The sequence below is a fragment of the Haemaphysalis longicornis genome, unplaced genomic scaffold (genome assembly GCF_048455015.1).
Source record: "Haemaphysalis longicornis isolate Haplotype H1 unplaced genomic scaffold, Haemaphysalis longicornis Haplotype H1 scaffold_1, whole genome shotgun sequence".
NCBI classification, from domain to species: domain Eukaryota; kingdom Metazoa; phylum Arthropoda; class Arachnida; order Ixodida; family Ixodidae; genus Haemaphysalis; species Haemaphysalis longicornis.
The window spans coordinates 201923838-201949150 of record NW_027526203.1 but is presented as its reverse complement, the minus strand read 5'-3'; the positions used below and the strand labels follow the sequence as shown (position 1 = coordinate 201949150).

At 47.4% G+C, this 25313-nt stretch overlaps 1 long non-coding RNA gene across 1 annotated transcript; it reads left to right on the top strand.

Moving 5' to 3' along the window:
* Positions 1-20898: 20898 nt before the first annotated feature.
* LOC144167923 (uncharacterized) lies at positions 20899-22166 on the top strand. Its single transcript, XR_013322148.1, has 2 exons — positions 20899-21021; positions 21820-22166. It is a non-coding gene; the product is annotated as an uncharacterized LOC144167923 (long non-coding RNA).
* The last annotated feature ends 3147 nt before the right edge of the window (positions 22167-25313 follow it).

The following is a 25313-nucleotide window of genomic DNA, read 5'->3' as shown; positions in this document are numbered from 1 at the left end:
TGGTCGCGTGACGCTTTCATGTGGCATTCAGCGAGAACGCAGGGGCTAAACCTGTAGCTTGGTGTGCTTGGTGAGTACACCACCTATCTTCCCCGTCTTCGCGTGGGCTCGTAGCTAAATCGGTAAGACAACGGGCTCTCGCTTTGTTCGTCGATTAGTTCCAGGTTCGATTCCTGGCGGTGCCAGTAAATTCTTTTATTTGTTCACTGGAGTTTTCTGGTGACACCAACGGTCGCGAAAGAACCCTTGGGGTGTAGAGGTAGAAAGCTTTGCTTTAAAAGAATTTACTGGCACCGCAAGGAATCGAACCTGGAACTAATCGACTAACAAAGCGAGAGCCCGTTGTCTTACCGATTTAGCTACGAGCCCACGCGAAAACGGGGCAGATAGGTGGTGTACTCACCAAGCACATCTACGGGTTTAGCCCCTGCGTTCTCGCTGAATGCCACCTGAAAGCGTCACGCGATCACTCACGTCCGTCAAGCGGCCCTGTGCGCACCTTGCTCATGAGCTAAGAGTTACAAAAATTACAGGAAGCTCACACCAATGCATGGCATCTTACTTCTAGTACGCCAATGTGCTAAAGCTTGTGGCCTCCAGTGTTCACGTAAAAATTCTAAGCTCTTTGTCGTCCGTCCTCACGCCAAATCAAGGAATACATTCAACTACTCCTTGATGGCCAGGCCATCACTCCAAGCCCCAGCATCAAGATCCTGGGCCTACATATCGAGGCTAACACCAAGAGTGACGCTTCCTTGCAGCGCCTCAAAAACAGCATTAATCAAATTATACATACGATCAGCCGAGTTGCCACCAAGAAGCGATGCCTAGAGGAATCCGGTACCTTTCGATTAATTGAAGATTTTGTCATCTCGAGAGTAACTTACGTCAACCTCCTGTCTTCTTCTCGACAACGAAGACATAGAGATGCTTTATATAATGATTAGAAAGGCGGTCGAGCAGGCCATTGGTCTTCTCATGAGTGCGTCCACACAGAGGCTGCTTAGCACGGGGCTCCACCAAAAGGTGGAAGAGCTGAGAGAAGGCCATCTTTCTGACAAGAAGGTCCGACTCAGAACTTCGGTGGGTAACCGCACCAGATTGGCTGGGCAGCCCCGAATGTCACTCTGCTTGACCAGTGTTGTACACGTTCCTCTAAAATAGGAACGAAAGCTCGTTCCTCGTTCCTTGCCAGTTTTGAAACGAGTTCCCGTTACAAGTTCCTTTATTGCGAAAGGAACGCGTTCCAGTTCCACTTCGAAAGTTGGAACGTGTGGTTACATTGACGTTAAAATTAGGTTTTTAAATTAAAATATAGTGTCGGATAATCCTTGGTAGAAATTAAGTGAGACATTTAAAACTCACATCGAACTACGTATATTATAAGAATATTAACACCACCGGCAGCAGATTACGTGGAGATAAAGATAATCAAAAGAAACGCCCCTAGGCGAACTTTTTCAGGGAGCACTGGACAAACTCCAGACGGCTCGGGGACATTTCGGTGCCGGATATTTCGGTGCGGAAATGTCGGTGTCCATTTCGGCCACCAAATTATCCGGAGCTTGCCTGTTTGCGACAGCCGTTATATTTTTATTTCCGCTTAACGTGGGTTATGGACAACAATCTGGAGCAGTGAATTTATTTTTTTGATTGATGCCATGTTCGATCTTTGCCAGGTATTTTTAGAAATTCTACATTTCTATACTTTTGTTTAATACCTCTTCCTGGGGCACCTGTTATGCAGGCGATTGAATTCTTTAGCACACGTTTTTTTTTTCATTTATGAGAGGTTGTAATTTATATTCGATCTTTTTTAGCTAAGACAATTACCCGTGCTTACGATGGTCTACCGCCTCTTTTGTATTTTTTTAAATTACACCCTCAAATTACAAAAATTACATGCACACTTTCAATATCCAAAAAGTAACAAACATTAGCTAGCCCATCAGAATGAAGAAAACATTATGAAGAGTATTACGTAGGCTGGGCTGCCTTGCTAAAATGAATTCGCGAACACTGGTCTAGGATATTGTCGGGGAGAAAAAACGGGCATTTTGGAAAACAGCCGCAGGTTGTAATGCCCTAAATGCTGTAAGCGCGTAGCGGTTGTGCATACAAAATCCAGCCATTGTGTTCGGGACAACCAACCTTCGTTTAATGTTTACAAGCCTTCATTTACCACATTTTAATTCTTTGTTCTAGAGCCCCCCCCCCCTCCCACCTCCCGCCTGTACGCTCGAATCTCGACCAGATTTCTTTTTCAGCCACATTATTTTCGGTTTCCCCTGAAACTCCTACATGCGTGGTGGAGTTCGTTGTCTCCGAAGCGTCACCGCAGTGATTTTTTATTTTTTATTTAGAACATACTGCTAGCCTCTTAGTGGAGGCTTTTGCAGGAATTGGGTGATACATTCATAACAATTACATAGCACACTTCGCGTTTAAAACATAGAAAAAGCTTTACATTCACCATGGGCGCACAAAACCTCTATAATGTGACACAAAAAGCCACCCAAAAAGCCGCTGAGAACACAATGGCCACTATCGTTTGCTGGCTACGCCCTTCCGTGCGTCGCGGTCATATCGACGGCGCCCCCACTCCAGGAATCGCTCTTTCTGCGCCTTCAGTCGCCCCCTTATGAATTAACTCATCAAGTCGCGCATATCATGGACACCCCAGGCATACATCACTTCCTCCCATTATAAGGAGCAAAAAAAAATGAATAGGCTAGTGTGACGAGAGCGGCAACAGTCGCCTTCAAGTTTTCGAAGTCCAGTCGACGCAATGGTGAAGCACAAGTGACACCCCTCTCTCTCTACTTAGGGGGATGATTGCCGGCGGGGCTCAGCTTTCCCCTCCCCTAAGTAACGCCACCGTAAGTGCGATGGCTGGTTTGTTAGTTTAAGGTAGAACTGACACCGAATGCAACGAAGGCGATATTGATTGAGAGATTAATTAAACCGAAATGCACACGCGCCTAATCGAACTCGTTTTTTTGTTGTTTTTTTGCGGAAGTTTTCCTCGGGGGAGCGGGGGAGGAATAGACTAAAAGCAGCAGCGTCTTGCACCGATGGGTGAAGTGAAAGGAAAGCGCTTTGGTAACACCTAAAGTATTATTTTTGTTCACATGAATGTTAAAATAACAGAAAAATGGTTGAACGGATCCAAAATAACAACGTTAATTTTTACCACCTGCTACAGAAATTGGGTTTCACGTGGCAATGCTCCGCCAGGGTTTAGCGTTCGTTTCCATGAACGGCGGCGCCAGCACAAGTCTCGAACGTAAAATCATATCAAGTCACGAAATTACAATATTAAAGCTAAAATGTTCAAAGAACGCCTGGGACATCCTCTCACTCAAAATGGCTGGGTCAAGACGTCGTGCACCAAAATGTCCGTGCACAGAAATGTCCACACCGAAACGTGCTGGACCGAAATGTCCGACACCGAAATGTCCGGACCCCGTTTAGCAGTCCGTCAGTTTCGTTGGCTACGTTGTTACCGGGTTGGCCGGGACCGGTCTGCTCTTGAGCGCGCGGAAGGGCGAGTAGGAAGGGTGCGGAGGCACGGACATGGCGAAGGCAGGCCCGCGGAACTAATTCCCCTACCGCGACGAATGCCCAAGTGCCCAGCCGGGTCCCGGTCAACCGAGTAACAACGCATACGACAGAACGGACGGACTGCTAAAACTCTCTATTCTTTCCCCGCCAGGGAAGAATTCTATCGGCCAGACGCGCATTCTGGCCTCCCCAGACAAACGGTGAAGGGTGAAAAGCATTCTCGCGGCTACCCGTCGAACGCCGCGCAAGGAACCAGCATGAAAGCAAACACAAGCTGCGGCCTGCTGCGTGGTTATTCTTCTGCCTTTGACCTTCGAGGAAGCACGTACGGCTGAAGGGTGGGCAAATTGACCATCTTATAGGAAGAGAAATGCAGTAGCGCTTTGTGGATTTTTGTACTCGAGCCTTGGCATCAAAAACAGCCAAATCCTAGCGATGTAACGGCAGGAACGCCGTACCTGCCATTCCTTCAAAAACGTAACGAGTTACTGTTACAGTTCCACCGACCCTTAATGGAACGGTGGCGTTCCTCCGTTCCTCCAAAAAGGAACTAGTTCCAGGAACGCCGTTCCTTGTAACGCCGTTCCGTACAACACTGTGCTTGACGTACTCCCAGACTCTTCGCGACTAAAACTAAAGATACTCCCTTTGCTTAGAAATATGAACCCCTCACATGACGAGGGTCACCGAAAAGCACGGGATCAAGCGCTAAACACCACCCCCGGTGGGGATCATGCAGTTATCTACACAGACGCCTCCAAACATCTTAGTCTACTCACTATACTTTAATTATGGCCCTATACACCAACCCCCTGAGTAAAGTTTTTTAAACTAGTTCTTCCTTTACAAATCTTTCTAATCTCTTTCATCATTGTCATGGCGCTCTTTGCCTTTGTCGGCCTTGCGCCATTAAACCCAAAATCATAATCATCATCGAGGGCAGCAATGCGCCATCATCGTGGCTACCTCCGGAACCAACCTCCTTGCGTGTACCTCGCTTAGGACATAAGAAATGACGGTAGCAGAAGAGGCAGCCATCACCTTGGCTCTAACTCAACCAGGGTTCGGAGGGTAGTCACCGATTCCTAGCAAGCCTGCTGGAATTACCAGTCGGGTTGGGTGTCCTGACCTACACTGCGCGTGCTAAAAAACTACTCCCCAAACGGTTCCATTCAGCTTATCTGGACACCCCCTCACGCTTAATTGGAGGGCAACAAATGCGCCCACCCAACAAGCCTGCGCTTTTACCTCCCGTGTTATGGAGCTGCACGAGGACAGTCACCTGCTTGTCACGTTCAGGGAGATAACCCAGCATTATCGCCTTCTGAGACAGACCATACCTTCGCCTTACCCTGACCTTTCCAGAGAACAACAAACTACCCAACGGCTCATACAATCTCATAGCCTACGCGTCTTCACTTAATGTATCCGAATCGCTACGACGCTGAATGTAAATTTCGCTCAGAAGTAGGAACACTCCGCCCCGTAATCGGGGTGTGCGACTTTAGCCCTTAGAACCCTCCTCTCTTTCCGTCAACTACCCAACTAGAGCAATGGGAGATGCTGCTGTCCAGGCCCTCTCTACCTACCCAGCTTCAGTGGGGGGACCGAACACAGGCCGCGCGGACTGCATATGGGCCCCACAGAAGAAGGAATCACTCCCCAGGGCTGCACTCTGGGCCGTTCAGAAATCTGAACAGAAGTATTTCTTCCTCCCGCTCCTCCTCATTCTTTGCCGGAAACCTCGTCGCCTCCGGCCGCGGCGCAGAGACGGAGAAGTCAGATCGCCTAACGCCGGTTTGGAGCTTACTTTAATTTTATAAAAAAGTTTCCACTCTTGTGCTACACTAATACAACTCAATCAAACACCGTTCATGCATCATGCATTGATTTAACCTTACCAAGAATATCTCTTTGAAGTAATAAATGGTGTGGTTAAGTGCATTTCTTTTCTCTCTGGTTTTACTATTTGTAGAGCGATGTGACTGAATTTAAGTGACGTCGCATGGTTAATCGTTTACAGCTTTGCTTTCCAACCACATTCACGGGGTGGATTGGCGCAATTTTTTTAGTTGTTGTTTCACCACCCACTTTCCCCGTTTCAGGTTCGAACGGCTACCGCCCATTTTTTTTTTTTTTTGCGCAGTGAAGGATGTACCGCAGGTGCAGCGGTTCACCACATCCAAGGTGTTTTGCCTGGAAGAAAACAAATTTCAAGGGCGATGTAAAGGAAGTTCGGCCCTCAAGAATGTCTGGCTGCCGGCCGGAGCCTCCAAAACGAGTTTTATCAGTTGAAAATAGCAAGAAGAAAAAGTGTATGCCCATAATAAAAATATATTTTTGAAAAGGCAACGTACACATGGCTATTTGTACGTAGGCTATCAGATGGTAGTCTGACATTATTTGCGGGGGAATGCACATCTTAAAAGTATAGGCTTGCCTAAAATTCATAATTCCTTTGAATTATAGCTTATTTAACACATTTTGTTGCGGAACTGGAGACTGTCATTGCTTCAAGTCCTTTCCCTTTCAGGAAACCGTGCGACGTACCCTTAGTTTCAGACACCCGTAGTGTAGTTCTGCCATACAATTCGCCTGATACTGAAGAAGCAGCCATTGCCCCGGCATTAACACACGACCCTTCCTCCTGCATCACCGTACTGACCAACTCGCAAGTGGCCTGCCGGCTCTTTGCTTCAGGATATATCGACTTCCGTAGCGAAAAAACTCTCACAATGGCCTGAGCTGCCCCAGACTAATATAGTACGGATGCCTGCCCATACATCCCTTATGCCACCGCCTGCGACCTCATATACGGGGCATTTCCAGAAGGGGGATACGACACACCGTTCTGCGACCTGAGGTCATGCACCCCCTCCCCACCCCTCTCTTTCGACAGTGGACCTGACCCTGACTGCAAATCCACACTTACTATCATCGCCCTCACGTTACAGGATCTCACGAACCACGTACCACTAGACTGCTCCCGCACGTCGCACTTTGGATTACACGGTCCCGCTTTCTTCCTTTCCCTCCTCCGTGGAGAGGTCGGAGAGCTTGCTGCGCCGAAGCCGGCCGGGCCACCAAGAGTCCCGGATCTCTCTGTATAGTGCGGGTACGAAAGTACGTGGCCTGCTGGACTAGGATGGCAACCCACCGCTTAACCCTTTCTTTTCCCCATCTCCATTTCCTTTATCTCAATAAATCTTTGCAACAATAACAGCCCTAACTTTCTGCAGTTCTGAGCTCCTCTGAAATGTTCAACTAAAATGCGGTGAAGCAAAGTACAGACTACTTGCCTGCGGAAATAGTCGACGAGGAACGAGTTGGCACGATTTTGGGTGCGGCTCAAGACAGAAGACATTGCGCTGGTAAACAGCGAGGCCAGAGCGACGGTGCAATAGATCTTCAGGTATTTCCTGCGTAAATATTGGCATTCTGGAATTAACTGCTCTGCACGCGAGGAGTGAGAGAAAGAGAGAGATATAGATAGATAGAGACAGAGAATATCATATTGTGGTCGCACTATGACTCTTCAAAGTGCTCTAATGCAGAATACTTTACATCTTTCATTCCCGATCACTGGCGAAGGACAGGTGGGATTCGAACGGAGCTTCGACGGGTTCGAATCTCGTAGCTTACAGAAGTTGATGAAAACAGACCCATTATATTATTAGATGTGATCGACTTTATTGCTCGCGCCAGCTCGTTCTCGTCCGGCTTTAATTATTTCTTTTTCTAGGCGCTGGCGGCCAGTGGCTCCAGTTTCATTGCTTGAAGGCATCCGAATGTTGCTTATACGCAAAGGAGAGCGCCGTTGTAAAAGATTCTTTCAATTCAAGAATATATAATTTGGAACAGAGTATCTTCAATTTCGCCTAGTTGAGTTATATGCAAGATGCCATGACAACGGAGCAAGTGAGCAATAAATCTTTGGATACCGCTCGGGTTCCTATCATTCCGGCTTCGAAACGATGGGATATTTCGCTTTTGGGAAGGGAACATGACGAAAAGATTCAACCTTGATTTTTAATTTGACGCAGGCTTTAAACAACTAAGCTAGGTAATAAGAAATACTTACGGAACATTCGTGATTCAGGGGCCACTCTCTTGTGCTTTTCTTATGATGTCACACAGAGAAGAGCGGCATACAAAATCGGCTGCCAATAAACAGGACTGTGTTCCGCCTCCTGAATGCCAGCTTAGAGTCAACACGCTGGTTACTCTTTTTTAATTACCTCCACTGTGATTCCACCGTTCACGTTGTTGTGTGGGATAGTTAGTGAATTGCTTGTGTGCGTGCGGGTGCACATGCGCGCGCGCGTGTCTGTATGTGTGTGTTTGTGTGTGTGTTTGTGTCTGTGGTGCGTGAATGCGGGAGGGCGTGTGCGCGCGCGCGCACGCACGCACGCACGCACGCACCACAGATACACACACACATACACATGCGCGCGCGCGCGCGCGCACGCGCACGTACACCCGTAATTGACTAACTATTGACTAACGTATAATTGATTAGCACACTATTGACACACGTAATTGACACAACTAACACACAATTGACTGAAACTATTGACACACGTAATTGACTAACGCGCGCACACATACGTGCGTGCGCGCGTGCGCGTGCGTTCGTCCACGCGTGTGCGTGTGCGTGCGCGTGCGCATGCGTGTGTGTGCGTGCGTGTGGGCGCGTGCGTGCATGCGCGTGCGCGTGCGCGTGCGCGTGTGCTTGTGGGTGTGTGTGTGTGTGTGTGTGTGTGTGTGTGTGTGTGTCAGAGAGAGAGAGAGAGAAAGAGAGAGAGAGAACTGTAATTCGGTTCAGAATGGCGTTGAGCAAGTTATCAGAGGTAGGCTAGCTCTCCTGAATAACGCAGGGGTATATATTGCTTTTATGACCTCTATTTACACAGGGCTCTACGTGTGCCGCGGGAAGAGACGTAACACGGTGCCGTGGCGCCACGGAGCTCCTCCCAATTTTTGCTAAAACGCGGGCGTTCCTAAACACACACGAAAAAATCGTTTCGTGGTAAACCGTGCACGGCGCAACGTCTCGAAGTGTTTGGAGCCCGCAAAACGGGGTAATCTCTTGGGTAAACAATTCTACTAGCTCGCTTTGGATGAGTGCGAAATAAAAGCCCATAAGCTGAGAATCGCAGGAGTCCCGTATAGGCGCCTGCTTCCCTGTGTCACGCAGGATACAGTGCGATGACCTACGCCAAGCACAGGTCACACCGCTTGTGAAGGCTGTCAACGGTCTCCCTGCATGAATATTAGTGGGGATATGGTGGACTCTCCTTTATAGACACCGAAAATTGCGTGGCCATCTTTCGTTAACAAAAGACGATGTTATATGTACTACGTAGTGAAGTCCCACCGGAGATTTTTATACACACCACCGATATGGCGCCATGTATTCGCGCTCCCATAAACACTTTTTTTATGTTTTTACGTACACTCAGGCGTTCGAAGGGGCGGCATGGCTGCTTTTCACCGCTTATGAGTTTTGACTGACCAACGGACCCATCCATAGATCGATCCCATCAATCTTGATGAACCAAATCACGGCAATAAAGCGCACGTCTTGAATACCGGGCCGGACCGATACACAAGATTTGCGCCAGTACCGTCAAGCTTGCGTGCGAACTTCCTGATCGAGGCGTCAACACGCCGAAGTGGCTCAAGACTTGCCCAATCTAAAGGTACGTATCACTGGGCGTTGGTTTTCCATAGCGCTTGCTTTACTGATGTTTAGCAAGATACTCGCATCGACCGGCGCGCTTATATTAGGTGCGGAGTACCTTAAGACCTCACAATGTCCGTCCCCGTCCGTGCGCACAGCCTTTACAATCGCAAAAAATCGCACAGGCACTGGCAGGATCAGAGCCTGTGTCTGATAGACCAGACAGGGTTAGTGTCAGTCGTCTTACCCACTGGGCTACGACCGTGACTTAGTACCAGAGAGTCAAACGGCTTACTCGCTCACCTGTAACTGTGCGAAGTACATTGGGACCTCCCAATGTCCGTCCGAGTCCATACGTGCGCACACCACCATCAATCGATTTAGGGAATAATCAAGGTGCAACTCACGGCTCATATCGAATGATGGTTGGGGCGCAAATCAGATGTCACTCGGGGCGCAACTTGGATGTCATTCCGAGTCCCCCTACACCGCACCCTCGCCATCATCCGCGGAGTGGAGATGCTGCTTTTTTTTTCTTTCACCAGCTTCTCTAGCTCACCTAGAGTTTCTCGATAAGCAACTCTAAGCGAGCTGTTGCGCGAGCATGCATGTATGTTGCGAGGTATCTAGTTCATTTAAACAGCCACCCCATGCAACTGAACGGTGCGGACACCTATTTGATGCCTTCAACGCGTCTCCCCTCGCCTTGGTTAAGGTCGTTGCATGCATTGTTACAAGTGGGGTAACGCACAAGGACAAACACTCCTTTGATCCAAAAACTCCCACCTCCCCTCGCGGGAACCCCTGTGTAGATGCGACGCATAGGCGCAGCGGCGAAGGTACCGCGTTTTATAGCGCGCATAACGTTGAGGGGACTGCGTAAGCCGGTCCCAGTCGATGACGACGTTGGCGTACTTGTAAAGCGGCGTGGACTCTAGGTGTTTGAGCCAAGCGATGATGTTGCTTCGCCGGAGAACGGCACACCGATTATATGCGCAGCGCGCCCGAAGGAGAGGAAATCGCGGAAGAGAGAGTACTGCACATGCGCCGGCCCCAGCGCGTCTGCCGCGGCTATGACGCAACGTGCTGCGGCTATGACGCAACACAATCCAACACAATCCACTTTAATCCAATCCAATCCAAATCCAATCCAATCCAATCCAAGCCAAGCCAATCCAATCCAATCCAATCCAATCCAATGCCCCTCGCCAGAGAGTGTTCGCTATCGGAGAGGAGAGGGGGTGAGCGGCGGAGAGCGCAGCTGGCGCGGCGAGGAGAATGGGGGAGGGGTGGACAACGCCGACGACGACGACGACGCCGGAGGGACAAGGCGAGTGAATCAGATGCTCTGCATCTAAAAGTAAAATATATAAAACTATCAGTAACGGCAGGAGAGGGGGCTAGGATGTCAGCGATGCTGCTTGGACGCTTTCTAGTACCGTATTAATAGTGTACTTAATCCTCAGAGCCAAAACATCGTTTCAGGTTGTAGTGAAAAAGACCAGAAAGCCACTCTTGCCCTTTTAAGTGCAGAGAACTTTAGGTCAGGAGCTCGCGTTGTCGTCGTAGCTCAGTGTAACGCTCGATGCCAAGCGTCTGCCCAGATCAGGCGGCGCAGCGAGATAACGGACCCAAGTATATATATAGAGCCCGGCGTACCGTCGTAGGGCGTCCCGCAGAGAGCCAGATGCTTCGAAAACAAAGCGGTTTAAATGTTCACAGCTGTTCGAAACTCGTGAACCGCTGGTGCTTGTCATACATCTCCCCGTATTTTTAGCGCAAAGAAAACTGCAGGTACATTTGAGCCAAAATATATGTAATTAACGGGCAGCACCCGCTTTCATTTAGTTCGGAACGCTCCTTGGGTTGGTTTTTACGATAGTAAGCGAAGAAAAGTGGCAGTACAACGCCGGCATGTAAGGGAGGAAAGCAAAACACAAAAAGGACATAATGCCGGCTGGCGTTCTTTCACGCAGGGGGCGCGCGAGCACTGACAAGGCGGGAAATTTGAATTGCATTAGGTGGCAGCAGTGAGCGGATAACGGCGCTACAGCGCATTATGGCGAACCACTGCTCTGCACTTCCGGCAGCTTTCGCATTGAGAGGATTTCGCATCCTTTCTCCTTGAAGCACTCCTTTATTTGTGTATTGTGAACCAATCCACCCAGTGGAACATTTTATTGGTTCTTTGGGTATATGGCTCTTCGATTTTTGCATTTTAACATTTATATGTTCCCATTGTGTAGTATATGATTCTTATCTTATGAAGTGCCCTTTTTTAACAGAAGCGAGTTTCTTTGGGTGGCAGTTCCTTTTCCCTACAAAAAAGTAGCGCTTACTGCGCACCGCACAAAACAACAACAAAAAAGGAAATCACTTTTAACCGAGCATGAGAAAGGTTCCCATCAATTTATAATGCTGAGGCAAAGATAGTGGTAGTCACTACATGTGATGTGGTCCCTGAGGGGCTAACATACGATTTTTAAAACATTCGACAACACCTCATATGGTGTGGTCACGTGCGGTTCTGCAGCAACGGAATTTGGCCCCATTTTCTGTGACTTGCATTGAAAACTGGCTGCTTGAAAACATAAAGAAATTTCTAAGCCACATTTATATACACTCAAAAAGTATTGTGCACCCATTTCATGTAATTTAGTCAAACCCGGCTATAACGAACCCGGATAGAGCGAATTATGCCACATATCGAACCAAAATATTTCAGTTACGGAAACACATGGGAAACTTATTCCTTATAACGAAGTTCACATTGGATATATCGAACTCTGTGCGCCTAGAATGGCCGCCGAAATGCATGGTCTCGAAGCGGCGATTGAGATGTGGATTGGCCGCGACCACGGAGCAAGAGCCGCGACTGAGACATTGCGCCTCGCACGGAGCGACGTGACGCCCGACACTTTCCGTAACTGTTTCGGACGCGCGGGACTAACGATGAAACCCGCACAGTCAGCGAGTTCGGACCAAGACAGCAGCATTGGTGAACTGTGGGAAGAGCTCGCCAATGTTCCCGATGATGTCACAAGTGAAAGCCGTCCGACGCTTGTAATGAAGCGCTTTCGGCAGTCGATGTGCTCCGCCAATGCTTCTTCGATTTTTGAGGACGCGGACTCGAACTAGTGCAAACAATATTTCGTGTAGAGAATGCTATGCTAGTTGAAGCCGCCAAAACGAAAGTGAAAACAAAAATCACCGCTTTTTTTTTTTTTTGCAAAGTAGACAATTGGGGCAGAAAGTAGCTTTATTACTTGCAATAGATGGATTATTTTGGGTGTGGTAATGGCTACTTTACTGTTCGTTTCTGCATGCGGGGATGGTGGAGTTGGGTAGGGGGCAGGGCTCCCGCTGATTGCGAACTCGTAACGATCAGCTCGTTATAAGCGGGTTCGGCTATATCGAACTATTGGATTATCGAACTAATCGAAGTGCATAATCGAAGAAAAATTGTGCTCAATCGGTTTGTTCAGGAAAGTTGGTTTCGAGAATGGCATTGTGCCATAGGAAAAAAATATTAACACAAAACGAAAAAGAACAAAACAAAAGTACTGAGTTTTGACCTGTATATTTTTGTGCTTTGGGTTTACAGGTCACCCAGAAGGAACAATGCCAATTGAAGGTGAGGAAGTGACGTAATAAAATTTGCGTTATACTGCAAAACAATAGCAGCGTTGATGCCTCCTTGAAAGTGCAAGAAATAACAGCCTGTCTTGAACCCTTTGCAGGAGACTTATTTGTGAATAACCTGCAAACAATGTAAAATAGCAGTTTCATCTTCTCTTCTTTTTATTAGGGTGAAATGGGCAGGAGGCTTCGTTTTTTTCAGCTCGTTTTAAGCTATTTTTTCTGAATGATTAGTTATTTAGGCATTCATGAGTAGACATATTGTGATTAGACGCATTATGAGTCCAACAAAGTAGACGTATTCCGATTTTCATCATGCTAAGCATCACACCCTGCATGACAACTATGACCGCGGACGAGTTGCAGTGAACGAATGAAGATAGCCCAGAATAATTTTATCCGCATGTGACCGCCTATGAGTCTATGAGTTTGTTGTGTTAGGTCAGGAGTACCTCAAGGATCAGTTTTAGGGCCTTTATTATTCCTGATATATATTAATGACATTGCGAACAATATAACATCAACAATACGGCTATTTGCCGATGATTGTATAATTTATAGGCAGATCACTACCACCGATGACATAGCTATTTTACAAAGTGATATAAATACCCTCGCAGAATGGTGCCACGTGTGGAAAATGGAAATTAATACCGAGAAAACTAAGGTAATGACATTTTCTTCGAAGCTAAATACTCCATTTCATCAATACACGTTATGCAGTTCAACAATTGAACGAACCCATTCTTTCAAGTATCTAGGTGTGATATTTACTCCTGATTTAAACTGGACCATGCATATTGAGCACATAACAAACAAGGCACTAAAAAAACTTGGCTTTCTGAAGCGCCGTTTATATCTTGCAAACCATGTCACCAGACTTGGAGCATACATTTCCCTCATCCGTACAACCCTCGACTATGCTTCTATTATTTGGAACCCTCACACAGCTATTCTGTCCGACTGTATCGAGTCCATTCAAAATAAGGCTGCCCGGTTCATTCTGCGCTCGTACTCGCCATACCAAAGTGTATCGGCATTAAAACAGATTCTTAATCTTCCAGACCTTAGCACTCGTCGTAAATTCTTCCGTTTGACCTTTTTTCACTCTCTTTATCATGGTATTACATCTTTTTCGTGTGCTCATATTTTTCCAGCCCATTATGTGTCCAATCGCACTGACCATGATCGTAAAGTCTCGCCCATATTCGCAAGAACCAAAAAGTACCAAAATTCCCCTTTTCTGCTATCCGTAAGCGAGTGGAACGAGCTACCCCGCGAGATTGTAGCGGTGTATGACCCGTCTAACTTCCAATCTGCTCTGCGCAAATTTCTGAATGTGGAAAGTTCCGAGTGATACTTCTTGTGTGCCCTGTTGTATCTTGTGTGCCAGTGCAGCGTTGATATTCGGCTGCCATGTGTACTTCTTGGCATTGGAATGTACTGCGGGTATGAGATGCGCTGTGTGGTAACTCCGTGTCGCTTCTTGTTCTTCTTCTTTTTTTTCCTTCCTTTTTTTTTACGAATGTTTCTTTTGCCCAGTTGTCTGTTCTCTCAGTGCGGTCTTTTTTATGCGTGTTGACATATGCATTGTATGGATAGTATCCCCCCCTATGTAATGCCTCTCGGGGCCTTTAGGGTATTCAAATAAATAAATATATACTTGAGCAAAATTATGGGCATCTTATGTTGCTTGGAAATAATAGCCGTTGCCCTGCCAATTGGGGAACACACCACATTTGAAACTGAAAGCAAATTCTTATTGATAGCTGTCCTCCTGCTTGGAGACGGTGTTTTCCCTGCATTTTGTTGTTTATAAATGTAACATACAATGGTTGGCTACAGCAGCTCTCATAAACTAGGAAATGACAAGAATGAGAAGATGGGCATTGCTTCCGCAGACAATTTTTTTTACCATTCGTGACGTTAAATTGCCCAGAGGAGTCTTCGGAGCTTGGTAAGAAACGTTCAATGCACAATACAAACCGTGATGAAAAAAAGCATTGCATCAGCTGCATTACCTGTGACATTATGCGGCTGATAAAAGATTTATATATGAATGAATTAATTTATGACAAGAAAAAAAGGAAAGGAAGGTCCACCAGCAGGCGTAATTTGTCACACATGCTTCATTTTCCTGTGTCTACATACTGAAACCGCCTGTAATAACAAAAAAAGCCGGGCAGGATAAGGGGTGTAAAACTTTTAAAATCTCATTGCAAAAAAAAATGTGCCTTAAGTTCTTAAGCGTTACTTAAACACCACGAATGAGCTGCTTTGCATCAGAAAAGTTTCTTACAAGTTTATCCCTGTGTGGCTTTATTACACAGCTTAAGCGGCATGCGGAAAAGCCAACTTAATCTAACAGCTCAAGGCAAGGTACAAGCACGCATGAGATAAATGTGCAGGCGGGCTCTTCCGTTTGTACCCAAGATTTCCCGTGGGGTATGCAGTGGTTAATCGCTGCATATTCAAGAAAAGTTTGTGTTTTGTTCGTCGCCGAAGCCACTTCGCGCTATGAGGCACGGAGCAGAGTAGTAGAGATCGCACTTGATGACCTTGCGTTGTCACGGGGCAAAAACAAAACAGGAGGGGAATCGCACGAGGCTTTCCAGCGCGGCACAAGCGCTCGTGATAGGTTAAGAACTGCGCGGCCGCCACAATTCGGCATTTCATTGCACAGCCACGGTATGAATTGCGGCCGCTATCATTTCGTCCATATCCGGTCGCTTGTCCGCGGTTGCCGCAATGGGGCGTTTCGCCCCTATATATTCTTGCTCCGTGGCCTTAGCGTGCAGCAGGCTTAAGTTTCGTGGTATTCTTGGTGGCGTTTGTGCGAAGCGGCAAGACAAGTTCGTCTACCCTGCACATCCGGCGCCATGGCCGTCAACCTGACCTTCAACACCGTGCTGCTGCATCGAACAGACCTCGACATGGACCTACTGGAAAGCCGACTGGCGTCCTTTGTGCAGTGGTCCTTGATGGGCAGCTGCAAGTGCACGCCGCAGAAAACGGGATGAATGTTTGGGATGAATATTTTTTCGGATGAGCCAAACACAAGATTGGTTCATCCGAAAGATTGTCTCACCAGAATCATAGTGACACCACTTTTAACGCAAACTTCACTCAAATAAGCTACATAATTAGGAAAAGGGGGGAATGGCCATGCGACTCCCTAGCTCATTTCCCGCACTAGAAGCTATGACGTAATATGCGGAGCTGTGAGATTGGCTGAGGCAGGCAAAAGCAAAAACAAGTTAGGCAGGGCGTATAAGCTTTCAGAACGCGCTATTTTTTTTGCTTAAATGTAATACATATTCATTTTATAGCAGTAATAGCGGTTGGGTAATCAACGCAAGTTACGAAACTACACGTAAACATAGAAGTACCACTGCGCACAGCTGTTCCTACCCTCTTCAGTCCCTACGTCCCCGATCGGGGACAGTAGGCCGATTGGGTGCAAAGATTCAGCAAGCGCGCATTTTAACTCAAAGTTTGAATTTGCCGCCTCAGTAGGTACTGCTTTGTCTAACCTCCGAGAGGTGGCGCTCCTAGTCCAGCGAAATTAAGGTCCCTGAAAGAAATTTTAGGGACCTTAAGCGAAATCCGAGCAAAGCGCGCTTCAAAATGGAATCTCCCACGCACAGCGCACACTGCCGACCTCGTCGAAAGTACTTTTAATTTTCCTCGACATTTTTCGCCTAAATTGCAATTGGAAAATTTTAGAGCTATTTCAAGTGTTCCCGCACAGTTTGAGTTAGCTTTGCGCGGCGTACATTGCTGAAGTTTTTTGTGAGGCGGAAATAAAATCTGTGTCCCCGAACGGGGACAGTGGGTCCTAATTACTACTTTGTCGCTTTCAGCGAGGTACTTGACGGACGACGAGATCCACGCTCTTCTTGACGAAAGTGATGCCGATCTATCAGATTCTGAAGACATCGACAGTGTCGCTAAAGATCTTCAAGAAGATTGCGATTCGGAGTCAGAAATGGATGACAGCCCCGAGGACACAAATCCCGTACGACGAGGAGGACACACTGCACTGAAGTGGAGCAGCGGAACGTAAGTATTTTTGCCTTTCTATACTAGCCATAGGTTGAAAAAAAAGGCAATTGGAGTGTAACAGGATAAAACTTTGCGTATGAATGCGTCGTCTTTACTTTTCATTTAGGTTTCCTGCCTTGACAATAGAAGACGAAGTGCTCAGTCAAGAATGCGAAAACCCCGACACTCCATTGAAGTATTTCTTGAAATACTTTCCTGAAGAATTCTGGGAGGAATGTGCATTTCAGACGAACCTGTACTCTGTGCAAGTAAGAGGGAAGTCTGTTCAAACGGACGCCAAAGAACTGAAGATTTTTGTGGGTATCCACATTGTCATGGGGATTCTCAAGCTTCCGAGGGTCAGACTTTACTGGTCGCGGATGTTTAGAGTAGACTTGGTTGCGCAAGCGATGCCCCGAAACAGGTTTTTTGAGCTGAGGAGTTACGTTCACTTTGTGAATAAGCTTTCGATCACTCCGAAAGAGCGGGAGGAAAACAGGCTCGTTCTGGTAAAGCCCATTCTGACCTCGTTCAGAAATGCCTGCCTGGAGTTACCTCGGTCTCGTGAGGTGTCGATCGATGAACAAATGGTTCCTTTTACCGGAAGATGCCCTGTGCGGCAATGCGTTCCTTCCAAGCCAAATCCCGTGGGTCTCAAAAACTTCGTAATGGCATCCCCAGATGGCTTGGTTCTGGACTTTGCTATCTATGCTGGCAAGGGTACAGTCAATGTGGAAGACATGCGGGAGTTTGGACTTGGAGGAAGTATCATCAAGAAGCTTGTTGAAACGCTGAATAGGGATCGAGATACTTTCCTATTTACCGATCGCTATTTCACAGGTGTGAAGATTGCTGAGCGCCTGGTCGAAAAAAGCATCTTTCTGACCGGAACAGTGATGGCCAACCGGACTGGAGGTGTGGCACTTGTAATGTCACAAGACCGGGACATGAAGCGCGAAGACTCAGACTGCAAAGTACGCAGTGACGGCAAAATGTGCCTTGTGAAATGGAAAGACAACAAATCCGCCCTAGTTTTGTCCACTGCATTTGGCGTTGCACCAGAAGGAAGCTGCCAGAGATGGTCGAAAGACGAGAAAAAGAAGGTCAAAGTGCCGCAACCGGATGCTGTAGCGGAGTACAATCAATTCATGGGGGGAGTCGACTTGATTGACCGTTTTGTTTCGTACTATCGCATCTCGATGCGAACAAAAAAGTGGACGGTTCGCGTGTTTGCACAATTCCTCGACATGGCCTGCTGAAATGGGTGGATTGAGTACCAGAGGCTTTGTGAGCAAAGTGCGACACCGAAGCAGCAAAGGCTTGACCTCTTGACGTTCAAAATGGACATTGCCATTGCTTTGATCAAAGCAGAAACGGCGCCACGATTCAAAAGGTTGAGAGAGGCCGAAGTCGACAGTGACGAGGAAGATGCGCAAGCAAGTGCAACAAAGAGAGGCAAGGTCACTGCTCTCCCCCCTAATGATGTTCGGTATGACATGATGGGGCATTTTCCCGAGCAACAAAAGCTTGGATCCCACAACAGGTGCCGAAATCCAGGCTGCAGTGGAAAATCAAGAGTGAAGTGCTTGAAGTGCGGTATATTTCTGTGCCTGCAAAACCGCAACTGCTTCTTGGAATTTCACACCCGTTGAGTCCCACAGTCCCCGATCGGGGACAACCAAGTTTTCGCACTTCCCTTGTTTGTTCGAGAATATTCTTTTTTTCTAAGCATGTTTGTACATAGAAGTGTCAAATAAACGAGTTTGAGAGAAACTGCACCAAAATTGTGTTCTTGCACGCACTCTGCTTGTTATAGCTGCACAGCAGTCCGGCGCATTGGGGTTGCATCACACGATACTGGCCGATCAGCGTAAGCGACGTTGTCTTACGTGACCGTGTTTTTCGAACATACCTAATGTTTCACGAAACGATTACTTCCAACCGTAACAAAAACAAGTCAGGGGCACATACGGTCAGAAACAAAGCAAAAGCGGACAGAGGTCCTGCGCTGTACTGTGGCGCCATCTAGGAGGACTGACGGTAAACAAGACGTTCCCAGTCCGCTGCAGACTAAACGGCGTACTAACAATTGCTGGAAGACGTGTCGTTCTCACGTCATAGCAAATGTCACGAAACACAGAATTTGGGGGGAGAATCAAAATTTTACCTTAAATTGATTGATTTTTCAGATAATAAAGCAGCACCTGCAGCCGGACAAATGCTGGGGGGCTCTGTAAAACACCCACTCTTTCGAATAAAACGAACTTGTATTTCGTCTGCACGGTCCCTTTAAATAAGGTCACGTTGTCACCTATCACTACGTCAGGTGGACTACCTAAGCAGCATTGGCCGATAGCCAATCATTGGACGCCCCTTGGCTTCCCTTTGGCTTCCGATAGCTTGGCCAGACGCCGGCCTGTACGCAAAGGCCATTCGTGGACAACGAGCGCTATACGACCGGCCTTGAGGACACGCATTGGCCGGTGCGCAAAAAATCACACTGGACAGCCGATAGATTGGCCAGACGCCGGCCTGTACGCAAAAGCCATTCGTGGACAACGAGCGCTATACGACCGGCCTGCAAAAAATCACACTGGACAGCGCGCTCATTCAGACGTAATTTTTGATCATAAAATTTTATGAAGAGTAGTAGCCTATATGTGACGCATGTATTTATGAGTGCCTTTACGCACGTCTTGGCATTTTCTTGTTAGTTGAATGACCACTCAAGTTCACTCAAAATATTACTGAAGTTTGCGTGTTTTTGAATTTGTTTTCACGCGCAGCGCACATCAAAAGCCGCCCGCATCTTCCCACGGGGGGAACTCGAGTAAATGCGTCGCATCTACTCGAGTCAAGCAAAGCGTCACGTCAAGCGAAAGCCAAGCATGGACGCCCTTAACTGAATTCCGAACGCGCGCTCCGCCGCTTATTTACGTTGAGGGGACTGCGTAAGCCGGTCCCAGTCGACGACGTTGGCGTACTTGTAAAGCGGCGTGGACTCTAGGTGTTTGAGCCAAGCGCGGATGTTGCTTCGCCGGAGAACGGCACACCGGTTATATGCGCCGCGCTAGAAGGAGAGGAAACCGCGGAAGAGAGAGTACAGCACATGCGCCGGCCCCAGCGCGTCTGCCGCGGCTATGACGCAACGTGCCGCGGGTATGACGCAACACAATCCAACACAATCCACTTTAATCCAATCCAATCCAAATCGAATCCAATCCAATCCAAGCCAAGCCAAGCCAATCCAAGCCAATCCAATCGAATCCAATCCAATGCCCCTCACGAGAGTGTGTTCGAATCCAATCCAATGCCCCTCGCGAGAGAGTTCGCTATCGCCTCGACTCGACGCGAATGCGCAGTGAGCGTGCGGACTACGGACGCCAACGCGGGTGACATCGTGAGTTACTGAAATGCTCTGCATTTAAAAAAGTAGTTCCAAATCATTTTCACGCTTGTGTCAAGTAGCACATTTAAATAAAAAGTATTGGCAGATGTAAATGCCGACAGCCTTGCCTGTTGTTGCATATTGTTGCATGAAGTCTCACTGTAGAGCACTCGTGTGCGTTATTTTGCGTGTATACATGCGCACCCGGCGCGCAAGCAGCACCACTCGAGGGCAGCACTGCGGTCGTTGCCCGCGGCGGTGGCGGCGGTTCCCCAACATGACAGATTACGACGGTTAGAGCGCAGTGAACAGGCCAAAACGCAGCAAAAAGTAGTTACCTAAAGAGCCACAGCACCGTGCCACGAAACAAAGCGTACTTAAACTAACGTGCAGCTTATTCAAAACAGCGTGAGAGAGAGTGTTAAACGTTCAGTAGGAATTGGTCATTTGTGTGTCCTAACGCAACGGTGAACGTCGAACTACTTCAGCGTTGTGCCTTTGCGCGTTCTTTGAACCCGCGGCGGGGCCTGTGGACCGGCGCGTTGCACCGACGGCTCCGTCTCTTTTGTGGCATTGAAACTGCGGTAGTACTGGTAGTACTCCTCTACGTGTCTGTGAGGTGCGTTTTGGTGTCGGTGGCTGTGTGGAGTATACCTGACTGGTGTAATAACATCGTTTGCCTGCTACGGCCGCCGCTGAAAACGTAAGTCACTATTTCATTTTTTCGCGGTGCGGGAGTGCTCGCGCTCGTTCCCGCCAAAACTTCAGCTGTCGTTTATAACTGGCGCTCGCGAGTGCTGCTTAGTGTTGTTGGTTCTTGCGAAGAAAAAAGTGGTCACATACATGTGCTTCCAATTGTGTGACGCCAGTTCTAGCTATCCTTTTTCCGGCTTTGTGTTTTCCGAACAAGCAGCCGTGCTCCCATGGACTGCAGGTTCTCGACGTTCAGCATGCGTTGAAGCAAGACTCGTGTGCAGTATAAGAGTTGCGGATGTATTAAGCTGGCTTAATTAAACTCTACCTATTAATGAAGCTTTCATTTCATTATTTTCTTGGGCAACGTAAAGGTATTGTCGAGCGACAAAGTAATTGCACTACCGCTGGGCTTCTCCGTCGCTCCGTCGGTTCCGTTCGCGTCTTGCGCGTCTGACGGGGCAGAAGTGAGCGAAGGCACAACAAAATTTCACGGAACCGCTGGCGTGTTGCTTTGTCTATTGTACTTTTTATATTACCTTGCGCGACTGCAATACGAGTGAAGCCCATTTTCGGTGAAATTCCGGACTGTTTTCTCAAGAACGAGCCAAGTAACTGCTACCGTAAAACGCAGTATTGAAAAATGAATAGTGCAGTACGTTTTATGTTTCATAGCGAGTGTTAACAAGCTAGAACTTTAGGCTGAATATTTTCACACGGACATGTGGTAAGGCTTGTATAGGTGCTGTATTTAGTAAGCAGCGTGAATTTTGCATTATAGTGAACTATTTTTTTTTACTTATTACAGGCGCTACGACGCACAGGTGTTTCCCGTGGACAAGTGGCGGGTGCAGCAGTGACAAGCTTTCCAAGCTGGGCTATAGTGCTGTTCAACAACATATTGTGATCTTGGCACGTCGGCGAATTAACGTGAATGAGGGTCCTGTTTTCATTTACCTGAATGCTTCTGTTTTGTAGGCATCTCAAGCAGTTAAACGAATGATAATTGGTTCGCGCTTCATGAGCAGCGCTTTTTAAATTTTTTTCTCGACTGTTGTGTTTGTGTTTGCTTTCATGTTTGTGTTCGTATTCTTGCCACTGTTAAGCCAGGTTTCTCGTATATTTGATGTGCATAATAAAAAAGCTACACAGAGAGACCCGGTGTGTTGTGTTGCTCAATTGTTTTTGGCAAGTCACTTATCTATAATTGCTTCGCAAAGTTGATGCAGTTTGCTTATTGTGCCTCGCGGTTCCATTTCTGTTTTATACATGCCATTGTACAGGAAATTATTTAACGAGTGCGCATTAAATAAATAATGCGCACTCGTTTAATAATTTCCTGTATACTGGCATGTATAAAGCAGAAATCGGGCCGCGAGGCAACTCATAAAATAAGCATTGGTCATAAGGACTGGCCACAAAGCCAAAAATGTGCATGAAAATAGCGTGGGGTCCACCCATTGGCATTATCATAACAAGATACTTTGCCAAGCGTTGTCCAATATTGGCCATCCAGGGCTTGTCCAATTGTTGGCTTGTCACCTTTCCCAAACACCAGCCAATATTGGCGGCCGAGGTATTGCCAAGCTCGGACACATTGGCCACTGATGAATTGCCATGCTTGGGCTTGGCAATTTCTGCTGCTTGGGTAGCTTCGATTATTTGGTCCGGCCTTCTTCTGAATTACCTCTGGAAAAATAAATGGTTTGATTTGAATCTGATCTTACGCTGCCTCGTACGCTGCTTTGGAACCATTCGTTCATTGATGCGGTCATTTTGTAGAAGACTGCTTTATAGTCCTCACTTACAACGTGAGGCCTCCTCCTTTATACTCAACCTTTGAAATACTAGCAATAAATTTTGCAAATAGTTTTGTTTTTGTTGACAAATGCTCAAGGGGAGCAACACTTTTCAAAGCAGTTCTGGCGTAAACAAGTGCTTAAAAATTGTTCAAAAAAACTTCTAGGAGGGTTGACGCCTTCTATAATTCAGGGATATAAAGTAACAAGATCTTGGTTACTGAAGAAGCCTGAAGACAAAATGCAAGTTTGTTTTATTTAAAAGATTTGATGTTTTATAGTACGCTGAATGCTTCCCCGGCAGCGAAAGAGGCTTTATTCACTGGGAAATTAAACCATTTAAGCCAAAAGTTCAATTCTCCCGCCCCATTTTATGTTTCGTGACGTTATATTGGCAGGTACCTAAAACTAAGGTTAGTATGTCGACTCAGGCTGCCGCTGTATGCAAAAAAAAAAAAAAAACGCCCACCTCCCCTCGCGGGAACCCTGGTGTGATGAGACGCTGAGGGGGGTTCAAGCGCAAGCGGAGAGCAACCGTCGACCGAAAGGCCGCCGGAGAGCGGCACACCGGTTATATGCGCAGCGCGCCCAAAGGAGAGGAGACCGCGGAGAGAGAGAGTGCCACGGCTATGACGCAACACAATCCAACACAATCCACTTTAATCCAATCCAAGCCAAGCCAATCGAATCCAATCCAATGCCCCTCGCGAGAGAGTGCTCGCTATCGGAGAGGAGAGGGGAGAGTGGCTGCGGACGACAACGGACGCACGCGGACAACAACGGACGCACGCAGGAAGGACAGGGCCGCCGACAAGAGATGCTCTGAGCGTCGCATCTAAAAACAGTTTACGCAGGAACTCCCCGCAATTTCCTGTGCAACTGATCTGGACCCCCGCGCAGTACGGACTCGAGGGAAACGAGGCGGCCTATTAAGTAGCCCGAGGCTTACTATTCGGGCTGGGCCGAGCCCGTATCGCTATTACGGAGCCCGGTCCGCGCGACACCGTCTGATCGGTTACTACGATATTACTATTACCCAGAGTCCTTCAATGCTTTACTGGTCACAAAACTTCGGCGCTCGCTTCATATAGGGACCGCGCGCGCCACTACAGGCGCCACCGCCGCATGAAGGTCATCCAGCCGCCGCGCGTGCGGCGTATTGGCCAGCTCTTGGCGTGCAAACGCTCGCTGCTTTTGGTGTCTGTGCGCTGATTAAGTGTTTTTTTTTCGTAGTAGTTAGTGATGAATAGTTTAGTTATTGTGGTTATCACCTGCCTTCAATGGGGTTTTATTTTTCGAAGAAAGTTACCGTAGACTTCGGCCGCGAACGGCAACGGCTTCTGTGTGCTCTGGCACAAGCGCTGCGCCGTCGTGTTTACGGATTTTTAAATCTATATTGCTTATTTTCGTAAAGCAAAGTTGTAAATACCACACATACGGTAGCTGTGTAGTCGCGGACTGCTGCGGGCCTACCGATAATACAATAAAAAAACTGAAAGAAACCAAGTACGCGTCGTTCAGACTACGCTTAATGAATCCGTTGATTGCTCTGGAATGTACAGAACGCTAAAAGAGATAGCCCAATAGTGCTGTCGTTTCGATGAGTGGGTACATACTTGAGAATATCTAAAAACGCTGCAGAAACGCGAAGGATCAAAACACGAAGAGATATATGTTACTGTGTGTCTTTCTGCTTCCACGCTTTGCAATCCTTGCAAAAACAGGAAGCGAAAAAAGAACAATGAAACTGATTTTATCACACGCAACAAAAAAATTCAATGTTACGAAGGGACACAAAAGAGCGTGGTCAGGCGCACAAAAATTTATTTTTTCGCGCTGCGATGTGCAGCACACGGAGGAAACAGAAAATTGCCACGTAGCCAAGAACGACGCAAAGCTTTTCTGAACGCAGTGACCTAGGGATCTCGTGCACTACAAAAGACTAGAATGAAACACAAACGGGGAAGAAGCAGTCCGCAGTGTGACTTGAACAGATGAACGTCGATAAAGTGAGTTGCGCGGCGTTTGCTGTGCATGCATTACTCTTGGAACGTTATTAATTTCAGATCCATGGAAACAGGATCGAGAACAGTGTCGAAGAAACAAAAAATCAAGTTAGCAACAAGGTGGCAACCTTTCCATATCAAACAATATTGCCGGACGGGACGTACGACAAAACATTGGAGGCCAGTTTGCAGGGAATTGAGCACGTATTCAACGCAGGGCATTGAACGCGAACTAGCAGTTTTACGCGTACGCGCTGTATGCGAAGAATAAAATTACAGCTTTCTATAACCTGGGCACTTCTTTAAGCTTATGTATGATAGGACAAACCAACCAAAATAGTGGATCCCACGCATAGTTGGGAGTGGACGTAGAGCGAAGCAGTGGCGAGGGCGTCGAGAAATACGTGACGCTGCAGGAAACGCTCAACGTCGCAGTCCCTCTAGCGAACACGCGGTCCAATGCACCACCACCTCTTGACGTGGGCAGGGATGAGTAG